The sequence below is a fragment of the Neophocaena asiaeorientalis genome, unplaced genomic scaffold (genome assembly GCF_003031525.2).
Source record: "Neophocaena asiaeorientalis asiaeorientalis breed wild unplaced genomic scaffold, Neophocaena_asiaeorientalis_V1.1 scaffold114, whole genome shotgun sequence".
NCBI classification, from domain to species: Eukaryota; Metazoa; Chordata; class Mammalia; order Artiodactyla; family Phocoenidae; genus Neophocaena; species Neophocaena asiaeorientalis.
In genome coordinates this window covers 599,936-623,359 of record NW_020173116.1, presented here as the reverse complement: position 1 = coordinate 623,359, position 23,424 = coordinate 599,936, and positions in this window count along the sequence as shown.

Genomic DNA, 23,424 nt, shown 5'->3' with positions numbered 1-23,424 from the left:
TTTAACTATTTCATGACATGTTTTGGCTCTGTTTTAACATTTCTGAATTTAAGGAATATCTCAAAGCACTTCCAGAAGAGCATGTGAGGAAGAATGTTCCTTGGAGACATTACACCTCTCTTAGCTATCATTCTAATACTGGCATTCCATTTGACTGCTGTACACAGATATCTGACCATTTCTACCAGGATATTCTGCCAGCTAAGCATTGTTTTCCCCTTTCTCCAATACAATCTCTCCTTTCAATTTTTTTTTTTTTTTTAATATTTACATGCTTGTTTCCTCACCCAAAGTTCAGACATCTGAGTTGTAACCAGAGTTGGTTGATTATAAGTACCAGAACAATTGGTTAGATTTTAATCTCTCTTTGGTCTGGACCTTTGACTATCCCAGTCACTTGACCTGGCTTTGCAATCTCTATTTCACTGACTGCTCCCTATGAACAGGAGCTGGCCTATTTCAGGGACTCTTACTGCCTCAATCCCTCTTGGATTCCCAATGTGCTGTATCCTCCATGCTCATGGTGCCCAGTTAATTGTTTAATCAACAAATATCTGTGGAAAATCTCTATGGACCAAAAGTGTATTTGTTATAGGCTGTTGCCTATCCTTACAAATGATACATAACACGTAGGGTGATTTCCTAGCCAGATTTCTAGGAACTAGCATCTGACTGACAAGCTTTCCTTCTGTGACTGGAATACTGACCACTTCCTGGGCACTTACAGACCCACCTTTCTTGTCCCCATGTAGATGGAGGCCACTGATGTTTTCACATCCAAAACTTAAAGATTTTGTTTGAGATTCAAATCAGATTCTAACCCTAGGGCACAAATCAATGGAAGATAGTGGCCTAAACGTGTGCTTACAAGCAGCAGCCTCATTGTGTACTCTCTTTATTTTTATGCTGCAAGTTTATCATCTTGGGTTGAAAGCATAACAAAGATATCATCCTTAGACATAACTCAAGGACAAATACAATGGAATAATTAGGGAACTTGTAGAGCTAATCATTAGGTATTATCTAGACAAAGACCCCAGGGAGTTTTTCCAACTTCCTTTCCTCTTACTGAATTCAGAAACAATGTGCAAATGTAGTGGAGATGGTGCTAATTAAGCTTCTAGCTAATACCAACCAGACCTCCAGAGAAATATAACAGGCTGGAGGAAGGAATGAAAATGTGGAGTAAGGAACAAAACTGACACAGTAAAAGATGGTTTAAATCAACACAATCAGATAAACGTGAACAGTCTTACTTAGTAAGTAAAAAGGTCAATGCACATGTAAGAAGACAGAATGTGACTCCCCACAGCTAGCTAGAGTAGGTTTCTTATATGAAGAAGACAAAAAGTGATGAACTTACAACCTGCAAATGAGATTTTAGCTATTGTCTATTTGTCCTCTAGAGATGAGTGTTGTATTCATTCAGTTACTTATCTATTCTCTTAGACCATATTCTTTGAAAACCTACTAAGCAATAGACACTATGATCAATCTTGGGAAGCAAATGAATAAGGTCACAATCCAGTGTTTACCTCAGAAATGAACACAGGTTTACAATACAACAGAGATAAAGATAAGCTATTGGGAAATCAGAGGGGAAAAGAACCAACTCTTTCTTGGCATGTCAAGGATGGTTTCACAGCTAAGGAGATACATAAGCTGTGTCTTTAAGGATGTATATGTGTATTCTATATGGAGAAAAATATGATAGAGTTAGAAGTTCTGTGTAACTTGTATATAATACATGTGATAGAATTTGACAAGGGTTAGACAAAACCTTGGGATTCAAAGATATGCCTTTTAGACTATTTAAAAGAGACATTTTTAAAATGTATAATAAAAATATACAACTCACACCTGAAATTAACATAATGTTGTATGTCAACAATACTTCAATTAAAAAAAGAAAAAGAATACAGCTGAGAAGAATAATCAGTGCTATAAATAAACATTTCACAGAAAATCAAAAACAAATAAACATGTTGGAAGGTACTAAATTTTAAACATAATTAAAGAAATGTAAATTCTGAGTGGTCATTCAAATATATCTAAAAATCAAAATTGCTAAGGTTTTCACTTAAATTTTAACTTGTTCAGAGAGAATCTTCTCAATCCATTTGAAAGTAGCAAGCCACAACCTCTTAACCTTTTAAACTTTTTATTTTTTTCTTTGGAGCTTTATGCAGAACTTACTACTATTACCCATTCCATTTCATTGTTATTTGTTTAGTCTTTCTCCTCTCTGAAGCTCAATGAGGACTTTAGTATTTTGTTTACCACTGCATCACATCTGCAAAAATGGTGGCTATCAACTTATAAGCACACCAAAAAAATGTTTGTTGGTGAATAAAACCATACAGAAATTGAGATAACACTTTTTACTCATAAACTTGATAAAAATTAAAAATAATGATAATGATGTCAACTGTTAAAGTAAAATATGTACTCACACAAATAATGAGAGTGTAAGTTGAAATATCTGCTTTGGATTTGAAATTTATAACCCTCTTATAGAAATGTATAGCCCTCTTAAGAATATTTCTTCAAATATATTTGTACAAATGAGAAAAAAGATGTCAAAATCCTACAAATTTAAGTATCATGGTAGTATCAGAATACCAATAAAGTACCCATTAGTATGGGAAAAGAAACACAAATTAGAGTATATTTTTAAAATATTGGGAAGCCATTAAAAATAATAACATAGCTATAAATAAAACTGTTCATAGTAATTTTAACAAAAATGCAAGTTGGAAAATAGCATGTGTTGTATATTACATGAAATGTAATATGTAAATTGAATGTAAAATGTAAATTGAAAAATGAAGCTTATTTTATATAACTGTCACAACATAAAATGGGGATGCTTCATAACCAAAGGAAAAACAGATTCCTTGTGGGTAATGATGTGCCTACATATATTATATTTGGGCCTGAACACAAAAAATATGGTATAAAATCCCAACATGGGAGCAACTTTGGCAGTTCCAGCTACTTCACACTTCATCTGTGCCTTAGGATTACTAGGATTCTTGGAATTATTTGCAAAACATTATATTGGATAAAACGTCAGATTCTAGTGAGTTTTACTTGACAATCTAATTCTTATTGTAATCGCATATGCATATGCATATCCATATATACATACCTATGCAATTGTGTATGTATTGTGTGTGAGTGTTTGCATGAGAGAGAAAGAGAGACAGAGTGTTTAGAATATCTTAGAGAGATTCATGGAAAACTCTTAAAAATTATTACCTCTAGGGGATTTGACACGTAATGCAAACTGTGAGAAGGACTTTTTGTCTTTAGTGTGTTAAATGATTAAACAGGCTTGAACTGAACTTGCAACAATAATAACAATAATAACAGAACTAAAGACAGTTAAAAATATATTCTGAAGCAAGTGTATACTTAGGAAAGAAGTTTTTTTCAGAGGGTATAGTTTAATTTGCATTTTAGAAAAAAAATATTTTGGAATTGAAGAGTATGAAGTAGAGAGGTGAGACAGTGATAATATCACCACAATGTAAAAAAAAACTAGTCCAATAAACCAGGGAAAAGAAAGAAATCAAGCACTTGTAGAAGACACAGAAGACATGGGCTTGCTGAGTTAGAAATGAAAGATATTAACTACTGCATACAGTGAATGAGAACAAAGAAAATACTAAAAATGGCTTTTAAATTTCTAGATTGAGAGACAAGGAGAATTATTTAGTAACTCAGCAAACTGCAGGCTAGTCCTATCAGTTGCCTGGAGAAGAGGCAAACCTCCCAGAAGTAAAATTAGAACAGGAGTGTGTCAGTGCCAAGATCGAGCCACTGGGTAGAGACAGAGTTAAACTGATTGTGATTGTGTTCAGAGGTTATCTGAACTAATTAAAATGAAGGAAATCCTAGGTTAAATTAGAGCAAGAGATATTAAAAGGACAACATTAAGTTAAGCAAAGCTTACCCTTGAATTGCCTTCTTTCAGAGCAAAAACCTTGAATTTATTTTATTACTAATGATATTAATACAAGAGTGATAATATTAGTATGGTTGTTTTGCAGTCAGTAATTTCACACTTTCTATCATTTGCTGTACACAAAATTTTTACTTTGTAATTAGCATAGACATTGTAGATGGAAAACTGAGGCTCCAAAAGAATATCATGTAACATATGTAGCAAAATTACTGAGTGGTTAAACTAGAATATGAACTTAATTAAATCATCATCCCACACTCTTAAGCATTATGCTCATGATTGCATTGGGATTCAGGGTTATTTTGGATGCCCTCAAATGACATTAGAATATTTCTATCATCTCCATGTAAGGATAAGCCATTCCTGAGTATTTAGGCACTGGCTTGAGAATGAAAGCCCTTAAGGGGTCTCATTCAGTCCAAACTCAGAATACTGGAGTGTAAAGAGAATTATTTTATTGTTGTCTCCAAATTCATTCTTAATTCTTTTCATTTAAGGTTTAGATGCCTCTAAGAAACCTCAAGTCAACAAAGGTCACCTGTGATAAGGACAATGTGACAAGTCAAAAAATCATTCAACAGGGAGATGAAATGGGCCATGATACTAATAGGGTTTGTTTGAAACATGCAATTTGCAGTGACAGCGAAACTTCTAGCTTGTCCTTGCTAATGAGAGAAATAGGAAACTGCATTATAAATTTTTTTCCAATATATCTCTTTCTGATCTAATTCTGATACTTTATTTTGCTTTTATCTAATTTTTCCAATGTCAGTTCACATTTTATACCCTAAACTTTATTTGGTTCTGTCCCATTTTTATTTGCTTAGCATTGCCTTTACTTCATATTTATGGATAGCAAATAATTTGGGGTATGAATGAGGTGAAAGTGAAGTTTTCAGAAGTGTTTCATATATAAAAGCTTACTGTTTGAGGAAGATGTGTATATTGAGATTGAGACATCTCTGAATCTAATTAAGTAACTAGATCTCTGAATCCAGTAAAGTTACCTGGCGCCCTACTAACACCTAAAAGGAATTAATTTTCCATTTACAGTATAGCATGGAAAAGTGGTTTTCTACTCAGAGAGTGTTTTCTTCTATGTAATATCATTTTAACTAGATTATGGACATCCAGTTCGGGGGTCTTCCTTTTGGAGTTTAAGAGTTCGAGTTTAGGGCTTCCCTGGTGGCACAGTGGTTGAGAGTCCGCCTGCCGATGCAGGGGACACGGGTTCGTGCCCCGGTCCGGGAAGATCCCACATGCTGCGGAGCGGCTGGGCCCATGAGCCATGGCCGCTGAGCCTGCGCGTCCGGAGCCTGTGCTCCGCAACGGGAGAGACTGTGGCAGTGAGAGGCCTGCGTACCACAAAAAAAAAAAAAAAAAAAAAAAGAGTTCGAGTTTAAAAAAGATGATGATAAATCTATAAAACCTCACGTGACAGTGCTTAAAACAGTGGCAGATACTTTTAAAGATGGATTTGGTGGTTACGTTGAGATTGTAAAAGGGAGCAAAATTATCTGGTTTCCAGAAATTTAAATTTGCATTTGTTTCGGTAACCATCTGAGTTAACTAATCCAGCAATATACTCTAGCTCAGAGGTGCCCTAAGTTCTCACCATAACATGACTACAACATCTGATTACTCATCATGTAGTGAATGATTTTTTAATAATATGCAAAAGAAGGTTATTTTGATAGCTAACTATGAACTTCATTAGAAAAAAATTTATGAAGTGTTTTACTCATTCAGTTTAAAATTATAAGTTGACATCCAGTTGAGTGAAAATGCAGAAGAGGCACATGGCAATATCTTAGAATGAAAGCTTATGTTTTATTTAGAAAAGCCCTAATGAACTCAAATGTGATGGTGTCATAACTGATAGAAAATTTCCCCCTTAGAGTGATTTATGATAATTATGGCAATTCAAATTGTTTTTAAATGAGACCTGGGGGTTTCATATTCAATGTCTTTTCTAATTTTAGAGAATTTTGAAGTAAAAAATTAATACAGTAAATGAAGAATCAAAATCTTATTTTGTGTTTTTAGGTTCTCAAGTATATATAAATTTGGAAGTACCGAGTGAGTATGAAATTGGAATCTTTTTTGGATTTCAAAAAGGTTGTATCAAAAATAACATAATAATTACCTCAGTCAAGATGAGATATGAGTCTACTGACCTTACTCATGAAAAATTTCTGTCTTCTGTGTATAATTCTGAAGGATGGAAATCTCAATTAAGGGAAGAAAGAGGTTGGCATATTGCTTGACACAAATAACACACAGTGCATAACACACACACTGTGTATTAAAGATAACATTGTGTGTTATTTACTCAAAAACATATACAATAAACAAACACATGTCCTGTTGGTACTATTGCCCCAACCATATGTATCATTAAAAGGCCTGTGAAATAGAGATATTTTTAAGTTAAGGTTGACATAAAAAGAATTTTTATTAACATGATTTATTAAAAATAGATAATTTTACAATGTTTAGATATAGTTGTTGAAAAAAAATTACAGAATCCTATATCTGAGATTTGAAATCCAAGTATCTTAAAAATAATAATTTTATAGATGTTGCTGGGCATTAAAGTATCAGTGATATTAACTGAAATAAGCGTTGAATACAATAAAGTATCCATTAGCTTTTACTTATGAAAAGATGTACCATTATTCTTCTTTTGCTCCCCATAAAAGATGAAAGAGATAAAAACAAAAACAAAGCTTAAGAAACAAAACTGATGACTTTAAAGTCTTAGGTTTTCAAGATTCCATCCACTCTCAGTCATCTTCCCAATAAACAAGTTGCAGGCCCTAAAATAATACAATAGCTAAATAACTTGCATCTTTGCCTCTGGCCTCCTTCTACTTAATCCATCCTCAATATTCTATGGTTAAAATAATTTAATAAATTCTTAGTGTAGGTAGATGAAAACAAATCTCTTTTTTGGATTAAAATATTTTTTCATGAGCCAACCAACCTCTGCTCACTTTACTGTATTCATCTCTGGTCATTAATGCATCTCATCCAATGGTCCACACACGTCCTGATACTTGAACTTTGTTACCCATGTCTTAGACTGTCTTTTTTATTTTGAAGTCCTACTTATCCTTCAAGGTCTTCCTTTTTAAGCCATTTTAGTATCCCTGGCCCAATTATAAGTTCCTCTTCTGATAATGTGTCACATTTTTTTTTCTAGCATAGAATATCAGTTTTAAAATAGTCAGCGCTCTCTCTCCCCTTGTTGCCTGAGCAGTCATCAAGAGCAAAGACTGGTTTCTTTCATCATCGTGTTTCTATTAGCTGTAACAATGACTGGCTTTTATATGTGTTTCACAAATGTTACATGAATTAATTAATCTTAATCACATACTTAAATTCTCTAACAAAGATCTTACACAAATCATTTCCCCAGGAACTTATATGCAACTTGAAAAAATACTTTATTTAATTATTCAAATTGCAATTTAAAATGACTGCTTTTTGTTACAAGATGTCATGCTAAGCCTTCTCAGAAGGTCCCAGGAAAAATAACAAAAAGAAAAACATTTTTACTCTTCTGTTACATAGATTTTTATCTTTATTACTACTTACTACTTGGAGGCATATATACATACTTATTTTGTTCATTTTAAGAAAAGGAATACATGAGCATTCCAAGACATTTTAAATAAGTACAAAATAATATGGAATAAAATAATATTATTTTGTTTCTTCAAACTTTAGTCACATTACCTGAGGGTGGTGAAGTGATGAAAATTTATTTCCATTTTTCTTCCATTTGTAGTTTTCTTATAATACCAAATACTGCACCTTTATACCTATTTCTTGATGTATCAACTTAAAACTGATATACATTCTTTCTGAGATGTAAAATGAGAGAATTAACTATCAATAAATATTAGCAAATTTATGGTTTATTCTTGGTATTTTTTGCTTTCTATATTGTTTTAAATATGTAAAATAGTTGTAAATATCATTAATAATATATAACTACAAAAATTGTAGTCACTCAAAATAATTGGTGAAACTGTTTCTGTAGAGATGACATATGATCCTGAATTATTAAACTTGTACCCTCTAAAGGAAAGTGTCCAAAGCATCCAGGTCTAACATATGCTCTATTTTCAAACATAATCCATTGCTCAAAATATTCATCGTATTTTAACTTGCTGCATAAATAGATATTTCTTCACTTGCACTTTCTTATTGCAATTGTGTTTTTTTCCTGGTGTGGGAGAAAGAGGGTGTGTGTGTGTGTGTGTGTGTGTGTGTGTGTGTGAATCCCTTGCAGAGAGATAAAACTCTTTCTTAACAAATCACTTCCACCCCACCCCATCTTACTCAGAGTGGAGGAATAATCTGGACAGGTCATATACAAGGACATTACATAAGGTCATTGACTAGAGTACACAATGTGCTTAATACAGCACAAATCAAGGTACATTTGGGCATAGTCCCATTTTCTATGCATTTCTCTCGATTGCTCAGGGAGTCATTCTCACAACTGCAGTCTTAGGAATTTTCCTTCAGGCACTTGAAATAAACAATGTCTTGCACTTTATTCAGTTCACGATTGTGGGTGGTTGTCTGATTTGGCTTTTCCTAAAAGTGTGTTGGTAAAATCTGAGATTTGGGTTTAGTCCCGTGGAGAAGATGACCAGGTAAAGATGCATAGACTATGCAGAAGGAGTTTACCCTACAATGCAACATTACTCCTCTGCATTCTATATTAATGTTAGAGGAAAATAATAACCCTTCCCTTGGAGTTCTCTTGAGAATCTTAAGAATAAAAGATGTAGGAAATGACCAAATTTAGGATAAATAACCCTCTCACTTATCCAGCAAATAACATTTTTTTTCAGAATTCTACTTTGTCAAGTTATAAAATACCTTCTAAGTAAGTAATACATTTAGCTACCACTCCAATCACCATAGTAATATATACCCATACTGGAAAAACTAGTTTTATTTTTCAAACCTTATTTGTTTTCATTATTTGCTGATATAAAATCTTATGGGCAATTCATTCTAGATATAGTATACATATATCAGAGAAAATAGGATAAAAGAATAGATATACATCTCTATCTATGTTCTATTAATAAACAATGCTCTAATAAGTCCAAGCTAAAAGGAATGACAAATTCAAAGAAATGTGGATATCAGAGAAGAACACCAGTAAAGCGAACAAGAGAAAGTAGAGGAAGGAAGAATAGTTGCAAAATCCTCTTATTATATTTCCACCAGCAGAGTTCACCTTAACTTTAATTGAAAATTTGATTCAAGAAATCAAGTATTAAATAATATAGGATATATAAAATGCTTTGAAAGATAATAAAGTGCTATCCAATATTACAAACTCCTTGTTCCTCTGTTATAGATAGTACTGAAGTTTTGCAACATGAGCATCAATCCTTTTAATCAGAAGTGAATAAAATGTGTGTATATGCATGTGCATGTGTGCTAGTGTGTTTCATATATACACATATGTATATATATGTGATATATTTGTTTGTCATTTAGGCATTTGCCTTGAATAGAGAAAATAGATAAAAATTAAAGTTAAAAGGGGTTCAAGTACCAGTCAAGATGGAGTAACTCCACTTCATGGTTTCTTTCTAAATGATTGTTATTAAAATTTGCAGACAAATTACAAAGCAAACCACCATATGACTCTAAAAGTAAATAGTAACAGGTGATTTGTGAGTGAGTTAAGTCAAAGCTTGAAAACTACCAATACAGTGGTAGTGAATTCTTTTTCCTTTCTCTTTTTCTTCTAGCCTTGCCTCATGAATGGGTGGAATTGGGGATATATGTATCAAGCATGCGCATTAAAATCTCCAAGAATAATCTATCTTTTGGGCAGAGGGACTGGGAAATGAACATCTGTGAGCCTAAGAGTATGGGGAGTCTCATTATTTTTGTGTGTGTTTTGTTTTCTTAGTGGTTTCTCATGTTCCTTCCCTAATTGCACCAAAAACAAAAACATTGCTGTCATAGTGGAAAAGACACCTAAAACTCTAAGAGAAAACCTATCTATGTGGACTGAAAAAAAAAAAAAAAAAGAGAGAGGAAGAAAGAAAGAAAAAAAGAAAGAGAAGAAATCAATCCCTTAAATCTGTATGTGAAACAACACAATTCCTTTAAGTTTTGTATGAACATTATATACACAAAAGAGCTTATTAAAGTCTCTGATAATTGAATTACAGTATAAACCACCAAATCCAAGAATGAACCCAGAAGTGGCACAAAAGAGAGACAAATGCAAAGATCATAGCAAAGGATTTGGAAACTGAACTGACATTTTAATCCATCACCCATAATAGATGATACAGAAATGACTGCTTGAAGTTTACCAGATTGATTGCTTGTTAAAATAAACAAACAAAACAATTCAACATTCTCCAGATTAATTTTAACAGAATTAAAGTTTCAAAACATAATTTCAAAACTAGAGAACAAATTATCTAGTATACAACCCAAATTTACTTGGCATACCAATAACCAGGAATTCTGATGAACTGGAAAGAGAAAAGACAGAGGGAGTGGCCAAGACGGCAGAGTAGGAAGATCCTGAGCTCACCTCCTCCCAGAGGCACACCAAAATTACAACTATTTACAGGGCAACTCTTTATGAGAGCAACCTGGAGAGTAGCAAAACTATCTTCTGAAGCATGGATATAAAGAAGGAATCACAATGAGATGAGTAAGAGGTAAGAGATACAGTATAGTCAAGGCCCACACCCCCAGTTAGCAACCCACAAATGAGAGGATAATTACAATAGCAGAAGTTCTCCCCAAAGAGTGAGGGATCAAGGCCCCACATCAAGATCCCCAGCCCACAGATCCTGCACCAAGAAGTTGAGCCCCCATAATGTTTAGCTTGGAAATTCAGTTGGGTTTAATTTTGGGAAAGTCAGAGGGCTGGGGAACACAGTGATTTCACTCTTAAAGGGCACACACAAAACCTCAGATGCCCCAAAACCCAGGGAAGAAGTAGTAATTTGAGTGGACCCTGGATCAGACCTACCTGCTGATCTTGGAGAGCCTCAGGGAGGGGCCAGAGACAATTGAGACTTACCCTGAGGAACATAGATTCTGGCAGGAGCCATTTGATAAAGCTCATCCCATTTAAGTACACTGGTGCTGGTGAGAACCATTTTAGAATTCTCCTTCTAGTTTATTAGCGCTAGGACCTAGCCCAGTCAGCTCTAGTTCTGGAATTCCCCAGGCCAGGCAATTAGCTGGGTGGGGACATGGCCCCACATACCAGCAGACCAACTATTCTGGGAACCCCTAAATTCCCAACTGTCGGGGGAAACAGGCCTGCCATCAGAGGGCAGTCACTAGCCCTGGGACCCCCAGACTTCCTGAAGCTAGACGTCAGACACAACTCAGACCACCAGCAGGTCAGCAATAGCCCCAGCACTGGCCTCACACACCAGGGGGTGTGATCTACTGGGCCCTGGCTCCATCTACCTGCAGGCCAATGCTGACTTCAGGAATCCCAGGGCTCTGCAGCAAAATATCATGGACCTGGCTCTGTACCAACACTAGCCCCGGGTCCCCGTAGGTCTCAGCAAGCAGACATCAGCTCCAAGATCCCTGGCCTCTCTCCACAGCCAGAGAACCCAGGACCCAGCACGCCCCATCAGTGAGCAGGCATTAGCCCCAAGACCCAGCCTCACCCACTGGTGGGTGGGCATTTGTTCTGGAACTTCCTGGATTCTGACCATGCCCACCAGTGGGCTGCCACCAGATTCAAACCCACAGCCCTAGAACCAGCTGTGTCAAGACCTGGCCAATCACTAGCAGGCCAGCACCAACCAAGTAGGTGTCCTGGGTCCCAGCCTGACAACAGCAGTCCAAATCCAGGTGGGGCCCTCAGCCAGTCATGTCAGAATTTTACCCCACCCACTAGAAGGCCATCACCAGCCATAGGTCATGCCAGACATCATAGCCAGCCTTGTCAAGAATTGGTCCTACCTACCAGAAGGCTGATTCCAGGTCTGGGGTCCCCCAGGACATGAACCCACACAACAGCAGGTTTACGCTAGTTCTGGGACCTTCAGCCTTCATAGCCGGTTGCTTTATGACCTGACACTGCTCACCTGTGGGCCAGCATCAGGACTGGGACTCCCCTGGAGGTGCATCCAGCCACAGAAGGACCTTACCCCACCCACCAGTGACCTGCAAGGCAGGGCCTGGCAATCAACCAGACCAGGAGCCAGCCATACCTACCAGGATGCCCACAGTAGTCAGCCCACCAAAACAAAGACACATGCAGCCCATATAGAGGGCATATAGCCTTGGTAACCAGAGGGGAGTGTGCTGCTGGACCCCATAGGACACTTCTTACATAAGGGTCCTTCTGCAGGATCAAGAAATTTAACCAACCTTCCAAATACATAGAAATAAAAAATAATAAATTAGGAAAAATGAGGTGACAGAGAGATATGTTCCAAAAGAAGGAATAAGATAAAACCCCAGAATAATTAAGTGAAGTAGAGATAAGCAATCCACCCAATAAAAAGTTTAAGGTAATGATCATAAAGATGCTTAAAGAACTTGGGAAAATAATGGATAAACAGAGTGAGAAGACAGACTTTTTTTGTTGTTGTTTTGTTTTTGTTTGTTTTTTGCAGTACGCGGGCCTCTCACTGTTGTGGCCTCTCCCATTGTGGAGCACAGTCTCTGGACGTGCAGGCTCAGTGGCCATGGCTCACGGGCCTAGCCGCTCTGTGGCATGTGGGATCTTCCCGGACCAGGGCACAAACCCGTGTCCCCTGCATTGGCAGGCAGACTCTCAACCACTGCGCCCAGGGAAGCCCAAGACAGACGTTTTTAACAAAGAGTTAGAAAATATAAAGAAGAACCAAATAGAGCTGAAAATACAGTTACTGAAATTAAACATATACTACTAGGAATCAGCAGTAAATTAACAGACAGAGAGGACTGGATTGATGAACTGGAAGACAGTAGTCAAAATCACTAAAGCTGAATGGAAAAAAGAAAAAAATGAGGACAGTTTAAGAGGCCTTTAGGACAATATCAGGCATACTAGCATTTGCCTTATAAGGGTCCCAGAAAGAGAAGAGAGAGAGCATATTTGAAAATATAATAACTGAAAACTTCCATAACCTAGGGAGAAGCACAGAATCTAAATGGGATCATCCCAAAGAGAAAAATGTCAAGATACATTGTAATTAAAATGATAAAAATTTAAGATAAAGAGAGAAGGACTAGGGGTGTGGGATTAGCAGATGTAAACTATTATATATGAGATGAATAAAAAATAACATATTACTGTATAACACAGGGAACTATATTTAATATCCTCTGATAAACCATAATGGAAAAGAACATAAAAGAGAACGTCAGTATGTGTATAACTGAGTCACTCTGCTGTACAGCAGAGATTGGCACAAAATTGTAAATCAACTCTACTTCAATAAAAAATTAAATTAAAAAAAGATAAAGAGAGAATATTAAAAGCAGCAAGGGAAAAACAAGTTACATACAAGGGAATTCCCCTAAGGCTATCAGCTGACTTTTCAGCAGAAACTTTGCAGACCAGAAGAGAACAACATGATATATTTAAAGTGATGAAAGAAAGAAAAAAAAATCTACAAGCAAGAATACTCTACCTGACAAGGCTTTCATTCAGATTTGATGGAAAAATCAAAAGTTCGAAGCAAAAGCTGAAAGAGTTCAGCACCATAAAACCAGTTTTAAAAGAAATGAAGAAACGTTAAGGGACTTCTCTTAGAGAAAAAGAAAAGGCTACAACTAGAAATATGAAAGTTAAGAAAGGAAAAATCTCATGGATAAAAACAAATATACTGTAAAGTTAATAAATCTACCAGGTATAAGCTAGTAAGAAGGTTAAAAGACAAAAGTAGTAAAATTATCTATATCTACAATAAGTAGTTAAGAGATACACACACACAAAAGCAGGAATAAAGACACAGACATAGAGAATGGACTACAGGACACGGGGTGGGGAGGGAGAATCTGGGGCAAAATGAGAGAAGCATCAACATATATACACTACCAAATGTAAAATAGCTAGCTAGTGAGAAACAGCTGCATAGCACTGGGAGATCGGCAAGGTGCTTTGTGATGACCAGAGGGGTTGGGATAGGGAGGGTGGGAGGGAGGCTGAAGAGGGAGGGGATATGGGGATATATGTATCCATATGGCTGATTCACTTTGCTGTACAACAGAAACAATATTGTGAAGCAATTATACTCCAATAAAGATGTATTAAAAAAAAAAAGTACTTTATCCTAAAAAATAATTAAAAAGATGTAAAATATGATATCAAAAACAGTATATGTTGGGCAGGGGGTAAAATATAATGTTGTTAAAATACATTTGAAATTTTAAATAATGAACCTCATGGTAACCACAAACTAAAAAAACATAATAGATGCCCACACAAATGAAGAATCCAAACATAAAAATATAGTCATCAAATCACAAGGGATTTATTCTTCAAAAGAAGAATAAAGGGACAAAAAAGAACCACAAAAACTCCAAACAATTAACAAAATGGCAATACATACATACTCATCAATAATTAATTTAAATATAAATGGAATAAATGCTCAAATGAAAACACATAGAGCGGCTGAATGGACATAAAACAACACCCATATATATGCTGCCTAGAAGAGACTCACTTCAGATCTAAAGACACACACAGAATGAAAAGTGAGGGGATGGAAAAAGGTATTCCATGCAAATGGAAATTAAAAAAAAAAAAAAGCCCAGGTAGCAATACTTACACAAAAGAAAATAGACTTTAAAACAAAGACTCTAACAAGAGACAAAGAAGGACATTATGTAATGATCAAGGGATCAATCCGAAAAGATGTAGCATGTGTAAATACATATGAACCTAATTCAGGAGCACCTAAATATCAATATATAAAACAAATATTAACAGACAAAAAGGGATAAATTGACAGTAACACAATAATAGTAGGGGATTTTAACATCCCACTTACATCAATGGACAGAAAATCAACAAAGAAACACTGACTTAAATGACACATTAGATCAATGAATATGTATATTGGATATATTTAGAACTTTTCACCCCAAAGCAGAAGAATACACATTCTTTTTAAGTGCATACGGAACATTTTCCAGTATGTATCATATGCTAGGCCAGGAAAGAAACACCCATCAATTTACGAAAACTGAAATCATATCAAGCATCTTTTCTGACCACAATGCTATGAGACTAGAAATCAATTATATATTAAAAAAAACTGCAAAAAAACACAAACACTTGGAGGCTAAACAGTATGCTACTAAACAGTCAATGTATCCTGAGATAAGCTAGCATTGCTCTAAATTTCCCTCATAGAACTGCTGTTTCTGTGTTCCATAAGTTTTGGATTGTCATGTCTTTGTTTTAATTTGTCTCCAGGTATTTTTGTTTTTTTTTTATTTCCTCTTTGAGTTCTTCAGCGATCCAGGAATTTAGCTTATGGAGAGACTATGATTACAAAAGGATAACATGATGGAAATTTTAGAGGTGATAGGACTTCTCTGAATTTTGATTACTGCAGTGATCATAAAACTATACATTTTTCAAAACTCATAGACTTGTACACCAAAAGAGTCTGTTTTAAGTATGTAAAAATAATTATAGAAATAGGAAAAAGAATAAGAGATATACAATAATGATTTCTAATAAAATAACTATGCTTTAGACCATAAGAGGAATGAAGCAATATAGCTGGACTTGAACTGAATGAATTAGAGCCAAGATTCTTGAAATGAAGCTGTGGAATGACTGACAACAAATGCTTCCTCCACACCCAACCCTCGCTGAAGTATAGATAGCAATGCAGAACATGTAAAGAGAACAATATCATTTATGATCTTGAATCAAAAAAGTATCAAAGAAGAGGTTATCGTAACTTCTCAGAGGAAGAGACTGGACAAAGATGGGGAACCATACATATATGAGATAGCAAGCAATAGAAGAAAGAAGCACAAGTGTCAGCATACTGATTCTGTATCATGCCCTATCCAGGAACTATATAAATATTTCTTGGTATATTTACAATGGATGAATCTATATTCACACAACATTATCACACAAAGCCCATAGCTTACTTTAGGGTTCATTCTTGGTGTGTACAATCCTTGGGTTCATTCTTGGCTATTGACAAATGGATCCACTGTTATAGTTTCATACAGAATAATTTCACTGCCTTAAAAATTGTCTATGTTCCACCTATTTATTTCTCTTTACTCCTTAATCCCAGCCAACATCTGATCTTTTTTACTGTCAGCATACATTTTGCCAAGCTTATCCAGGATGTCATACACTTGGAATCATACACTTTGTGTTCCCTTCAGATATGTTTCTTTCACATAGTAATATGCATTTAATGTTCCTCCATGTCCTTTCATAGATTGATAATTCATTTCTTTTTAGTGTTGAATAATATTCCATTTTCTGGATGTACCACCGTGTATCCATGCACCTTCTGAAGGGCATTTTGGTTGCTTCCAAGTTTTGGAAAGTATAAATAAATATGCTATAAGTATGCATGTGCAGTGTTTTTTATGGACATAAGTTTTCAAATTGTTTGGGTTAATACCATGGAGTACTATTACTGGATCTCTTATGGTGGAAGTATCTTTCCTTTTGTAAGAAATCACCAAACTGTCTTCCAAAGTGACTATGCCATTTTTCATTCCAATCAACAATAAATGAGAGTACTGTTGCTCCACATTCTTGCTAGCATTTGAAGTTGTCAGTAATTTAGAATTTGGCTATTCTAATAAGTATAGAGGTATCTCATTGTTGTTTTGATTTGCAATTCCCTAATGACATATGATGTGGAACATCTTTTTATATGCTTATTTTTTATCTGTATATCTTCTTTGGCAAGGTGTCCACTCAAGTCATTTGCCATTTTTAGTTGGGTTTTTAATTTTAGTCAAGATTTTTAATATTATTCTTGAGTTTTAAGAGGACTTTATACATTTTGGATAACAATCCTTAATTAGATACGTCTTTTATGACTATTTTATCCTAGTCAGTGACTTCTCATTCTCTTGACAGTGTATTTTACAAACCAGTAGTTTTTAATTTTAACAATACCTAAGTTATCAATTTTTTTCTTTCATGAATCGTGCCTTTGGGAGTCTATCTAAAAAGTCATCAGCCTTCCCAAGTTCATTTAGATTTTCTCCTATGTTTTCATCCAGGTTTTTTTATAGTTTTCATTTTATATTTATGTCTATGCTCCATTTTGAATTAATTTTTGTGAAGGATATAAAGCCTGTGTCTAGATTCTTTTGTTTTGTTTTGGTTATGAATATCTAGTGTTCCAGCACTATTTGTTGAAAAGACTATGTTTTTCTCCATTGTATTGCCTTTGCTCCTTTGTTAAAGACGAGTTGACACTGTGTGGTCTATTTCTAGGATCTTATTCTGTTGCATTTATTTATTTGTCTACTCTTTTGATTATACCACACTATCTTGATAACTGTAGCTTTATAGTAAATCTGAAGTCAGGTAGCATTAGTTCTCCAATTTTATTTTTATTCTTCTATATTGCGTTGGCTACTCTGATCTTTTGCTACTCACGTAAACTTTAGAATCAGTTTGTCAATACACACAAGATTACCGAGATTTTGATTTTGATTGTGTTCAATCTATAAGTCTAGTTGGGAAAGACATCTTGAAAATATTGAGTCATCCTATCCATTAACATACACTATTTCTCCACTTATTCAGTTATTCTTGGCTTTCTTTCATCAGAGTTTAATAGTTTTCCTCATATAGATCTTGCACATATATTGTTAGATTTGTACCTAAGTATCACTACCCCACCCCATACTAATGTAAGTAGCATTATGTTTTAAATTCTAATTGTTCATTACTGATATATGTTTTTAAATGCTAAGAATAGCTAGCATTTATTGAGTATTTTGCTGTGTGCTAGACATTGTTTTGTGCACTTTATTTGTGCTATGTCAATCTATATTCCCCTAAACTCAAGCAGCTAGGCACCATTTCTTTCCTGTTTTACAGATGAAGAAACTCTAAAATGGAAGATTCAAATAACTTGCCCAAATTTACTCTGTTAGTAAATGACAGAGACAAATTTTGAACCAAAAACTCCTGACACCTAACCATTATATTCTACCTTATCTGTAGCCCTTTATAGGCCTCATAGTATACAAGATTATTATCCTATGAGTTATGTTAGAATTGTATTGCTATTGAGGGAATAATATAAAAGTGGAAATAAATCCAGGAATCACACATAGTAGGAGTTATTCTTAAAAATGTTATTTTTGAAGGTTTGGATTCTAATCATCATTCAATTTTAACTTAGATGTCTAATCTGTACTTCAAAGAGGTTAAAGGGTTTATAAGGCAACTTGTGGTACATAAATTAGAGCAAGGACAGAGAAACTAAGTATAATATTTGTTGTCTTAGACTTCAGATCACTTTAACATTAGAGTTGATTGCCAGTTATTTATACAGATGTGTGTTTCTGGATATACATATAATTTTATGGATTTCTTTCAAAATATCATGGCAAACAAAACATTTTTCATCTTTTAATACTGAAAATGTGATGTTTCCACTTCCTTAGAAGCTAGAAATAATGAATTGGCATCATATACATAGCCATGAGATCTGTGTGTAATTCACAGTCTTGATTGGATTGCTAAAGAAGATTTTAGCCTGACTCTTTTCTGCCTTGCAGACTGTAATTCCGTTCACTTAATCAATCTTCTTTGTGTCTTCTGGCTTGGATAAGCTTTTAAAAGACCGGATTATTTGGAGGGATGGGCTAATTATCTGATAACAATGATTTTGATATATTATATTCATGTCTATCACATTCTTCAGTAAATTATCAGAAAAAAAGCACATGCCTTTTACAGAAGCAGAAATGAGCTCTATTACAATGCTTAGAGGGAATTAAATAGGTGGAATAATAAAATTACCTTAGTGGTGTTTTAGGAGACCAGCTGATGAGAATTTTTTATACTCACATGACACAAACACTAACACAGAGACAATATAGGTATGATATAGAACATAGTACATGTAAAAATAGGCTCACCCTCCAAATAACAAATAAGTACATAAAAAGATGTGCAACATCCCTAGCCTTTAGGGACATGCCAATTAAGACCACAATGAGATATCACTATGCTCATATCAAAACAGCTAAAATAAAAACAATGACAATACCAAATGCCAGAAAAAATGCAGAGAAATTGGATTTTATCTATTGTGGGTGGGAGTTTCAAATGGAATAACCACCATGGTAAATTATTTGTCAAAAAAAACAAAAGAAAAAAACAACTAAATGTCCCAAGAATTGCAAATCTGGGCATTTATCCAAGGAAATGAAAAACTATGTATACACAAAACCTGTACATATAGGTACATAGCAGCTTTATTCATAATAGATAGAAAGTGAAAACAACTGTATTGTCCCTGAATAGATTAATAGTTAAACAAACTGGATCACATTCTCAGCAGTAAAATAGAACAAACTATTGGTGAACAAAACTACTTCAATAGATTCCAAGGGCATTATGCTGAGTGAAAGAATCCAATCTCAAAAGCTCACATACTGTATGATTCCTCTTGTATGACATTATATAAGTGGCAAAACTATATATATATGCAGAACAGACTAGTGGTTGTCAGGGATTAGGGATGGCAGTGAGACCAGTGGGTGTGACTATAAAGAAATAGTTTGAAGTTCTTTTCGGTAATGAAATAGTTCCATTTCTTGTTTGTGGTGGTGTTCACACCAATCCACACATGTGATAAGATGATGTAGAACTTCACACACATATTGTATCAATGTGCCATCTTGGTTTGATATTGTACTATGATATGTAAGAAGTAAACATTGAAAAATACTGGGTAAAATGTATGTGGAACCTCTCTGTACATTTTTTTAACTTATTTTTATTCTTTAATCTTTTTCAAAATAAAAGTTAAAAAGAATCTTAGTGGGAAGTATGTGATGTTTATAATATTCAGTAGAAGGTAAAATAAAGTAAAAATGGTCAAAGAACTAAATATTTTATTTTCAAGGAATGGTAAACAGAACTAGGGATAGAAGGATAAAGCATGATGGCTGTCCTATAATGTTTGAGAGATTGTTATAAGAATAAACTACTAATCTTTACCTTCAAACAAAATTAACAGGATAAAGAATGAAAATTAAAATAAGACAGAATCCAAGTTTACGTAAATTGAGTGGAGGGCCCTTGACATTTGATTTAACTGTGAGAGTAAATTCTGTGATGCCAAGTTTCCTGCACATGTGGAAATGATAACTGACCCAAGAACTAGTCAAATATTTAGTGCCAGAGGCAGGTGCCAGCACAGAAATGGATTTTTTTTTTTTTTTTTTTTGTGTGGTATTCGGTGTTTGAGAGATTGTTATAAGAATAAACTACTAATCTTTACCTTCAAACAAAATTAACAGGATAAAGAATGAAAATTAAAATAAGACAGAATCCAAGTTTACGTAAATTGAGTGGAGGGCCCTTGACATTTGATTTAACTGTGAGAGTAAATTCTGTGATGCCAAGTTTCCTGCACATGTGGAAATGATAACTGACCCAAGAACTAGTCAAATATTTAGTGCCAGAGGCAGGTGCCAGCAGAAAAATGGATTTTTTTTTTTTTTTTTTTTTGCGGTACTCAGGCCTCTCACTGTTGTGGCCTCTCCCGTTAAGGAGCACAGGCTCCGGACGCGCAGGCTCAGCGGCCATGGCTCACAGGCCTAGCCGCTCCGTGGCATGTGGGATCTTTCCGGACCGGGGCACGAACCCATGTCCCCTGCATTGGCAGGCAGACTCTCAACCACTGCGCCACCAGGGAAGCCCCAGAAATGAAATTTTTTTTATTAATGGAAAATAGAGTGGGAGTATTCCCAAGTAGACAAAAATTGAATGGTAATCTATACATAGTTTGCTTTTAAATAGCTTTCTCTTTTGCTGTTAATCACATTAATAAGTGCCACCCTCAGACTGTCATACCTTATTCTACTTAGTGCTACTGGAATTGTCAGATTATGTTCTCAGTAGAGAATCTGAAATTAATTTGCACTGAAATATAAATGAAAAAGAGCTACCTAAAAAATGCCCATCCCATGCAGAAATTGCTGATTACCTCTTACTGTCATTTCAAATGTTACTCATTACATACATTTGTTTAAGATATTTAATAGGAAAATAAAGCTCCTGAACCCTTTAGAAACCTAAATCATTTGATTTTAGAGATAAGCTAAGATTATTCCAGTACAGTATTTTTAGATTTTATTTAATTTTATATCCTGTAAACTCTTTCTTTCCCCCTCATGTTTCCCACCTTATTAAACATATAGTTTATATAACTTCACTAGAAGGACAGACACAAGCTAGAATCAAATCATCACTTAGCTGTGCATGTCAAATTATATTAATATTTTTAAAATACCTGTTCCTAGAAAGACAATAATCTTGATAACAAGTGTTGATCCTCAAAAGAGAAGCAGGGAATCTATTGATCAAACAAAGCTAAGCTGTTAAGCCTAACTGCAGAAAAGGAGAACAATCCCTTAGGAGAGAATTAGTTCTATCTTTCCTAGAAGGAGAAAATCAGGAGAGAATATTATTAGGGTTCAAGTTGAGATTGGGCAGAGTTTATAAAATAATAGTTTTGGATTGTGAGCCTCGGGAGGCTAATGTCTTAAAGCTAGATGGATAATCAGATTGTTTATCTTGACAAGTCAGTGGTTTAGATACTTCATAGTCTTATCTGCCAGGAGCAATTATTAAATTTATTTTACTTTAGCAAACATTTATTTTGTGTGTTTTTTTTTTTTTTTTTTTTTTGGTAATCCTCAGTGTTGTTTAACATAGGGACAGGAAATGATGCCTAGTCCCAGAATTCTTTAACACAGAGACAGGAAAATATGTTGGTTTCAGTTTTCACAAGATTTTCCTGAGAGATAAAAAGAAAATTATATGAATTCTCTATTTTCCCTATCATATGTCAAATGTCAGACCAGAGGACTCTATCATTGTGGTTACTATAATTCAATGGACAAGAACTCAAGATAAAATTTTGAAAAATCCAGATTATTTTGAACAGATTAAGTGAAAATGAAGTAGAGAAAATAAACAGTGGAGTTTACTTGTTTTTTTTTTCTTCATTTCCACCTTGTTTCCCTTGGATGTGCCAAAATACTGTATGAGGCAAGTATGATAGTGAAGTAAAATCTTGAATGCTGAATTACAGTGCCTTTTAGCTGGCTAGAAAGAGAAGCTAAAAGACACTCAGTACAGTAAGTCCCCTACATAGGAACCTTCAAGTTGCGAACTTTCAAAGATGTGAACATGTTTTCCATCAATGTCAGGCATGAGTGAAATTGCAGCTTGCGCTTCATCTCCTATTGCTAATGATCCTTCAGCTCTACCATCTCCCACCTCCTCTCCCTCCTACAGTCAGTAATTCTTCTTGCCTGTTCACTAGATGCCAGCCCCTGTATGCCAGATTTTGTACTGTACTACTGTACTTTTCAAGGTACCGTACTGTAAGATTTAAAATGTTTTCTTTATTTTTTGTGTTTGTTTTATATGTATTATGGGTGTGAAGAGTGTTATAAACCTACTACAGTACAGTACTATATAGCCAATTTTGTTAGTTGGGTACCTAGGCTAACTTTGTTGGACTTACAAACAAAATGGACTTATGAACACGCTCTTGTGATGGAATTCATTCATATGTAGGGGACTTACTGTATTTTCATTAGTAGCAGGTCATTCAGCCTAGTCCATACCCAAGGGAAGAGAAATTTAGCCCCGTCTCTTGAAAGGAGGAGTATGAAAAAAATTTAGATGTCTTTCAAAAACATCATAGAGGTTAAGTGTTTCAGGAATACTGACTGAGAATGTTGAAATCTATCATGAATCAGGAAATGAAACTTTATTCATACTAATATATGTAAGCTTATACCTTACTGTCATGGATATATAGTCAATATATATGCATTGTCTATACTGTTATAAAACAGAAAGTTAATTTCAAAGGTAATACTTTTTTATTTTTTTAAATTTTTAATAAAAGTTAAGCTATTTATTAACATAAAGCACAATTAAAATACTAGGTTTCTGACTCATTTACCAGTTAGAACAAAATTTATAAAAATAGTACATTTTGATTAAATAAACTAAATTATAATTAATTCAAACCTGTTATAGTAGAAATGTCTAAAGTGTAAACTGAAGAAACTATATTGTATATGTTTTTTGTTTGTTTGTTTGTTTTTGCAGAAACATGGATTGACCTAGAGATTATCATACTAAGTGAAGTAAGTCAGAGAAAGACAAATATCATATGACAACACTTAAACGTGGAATCTAAAAATGTGATACAAAT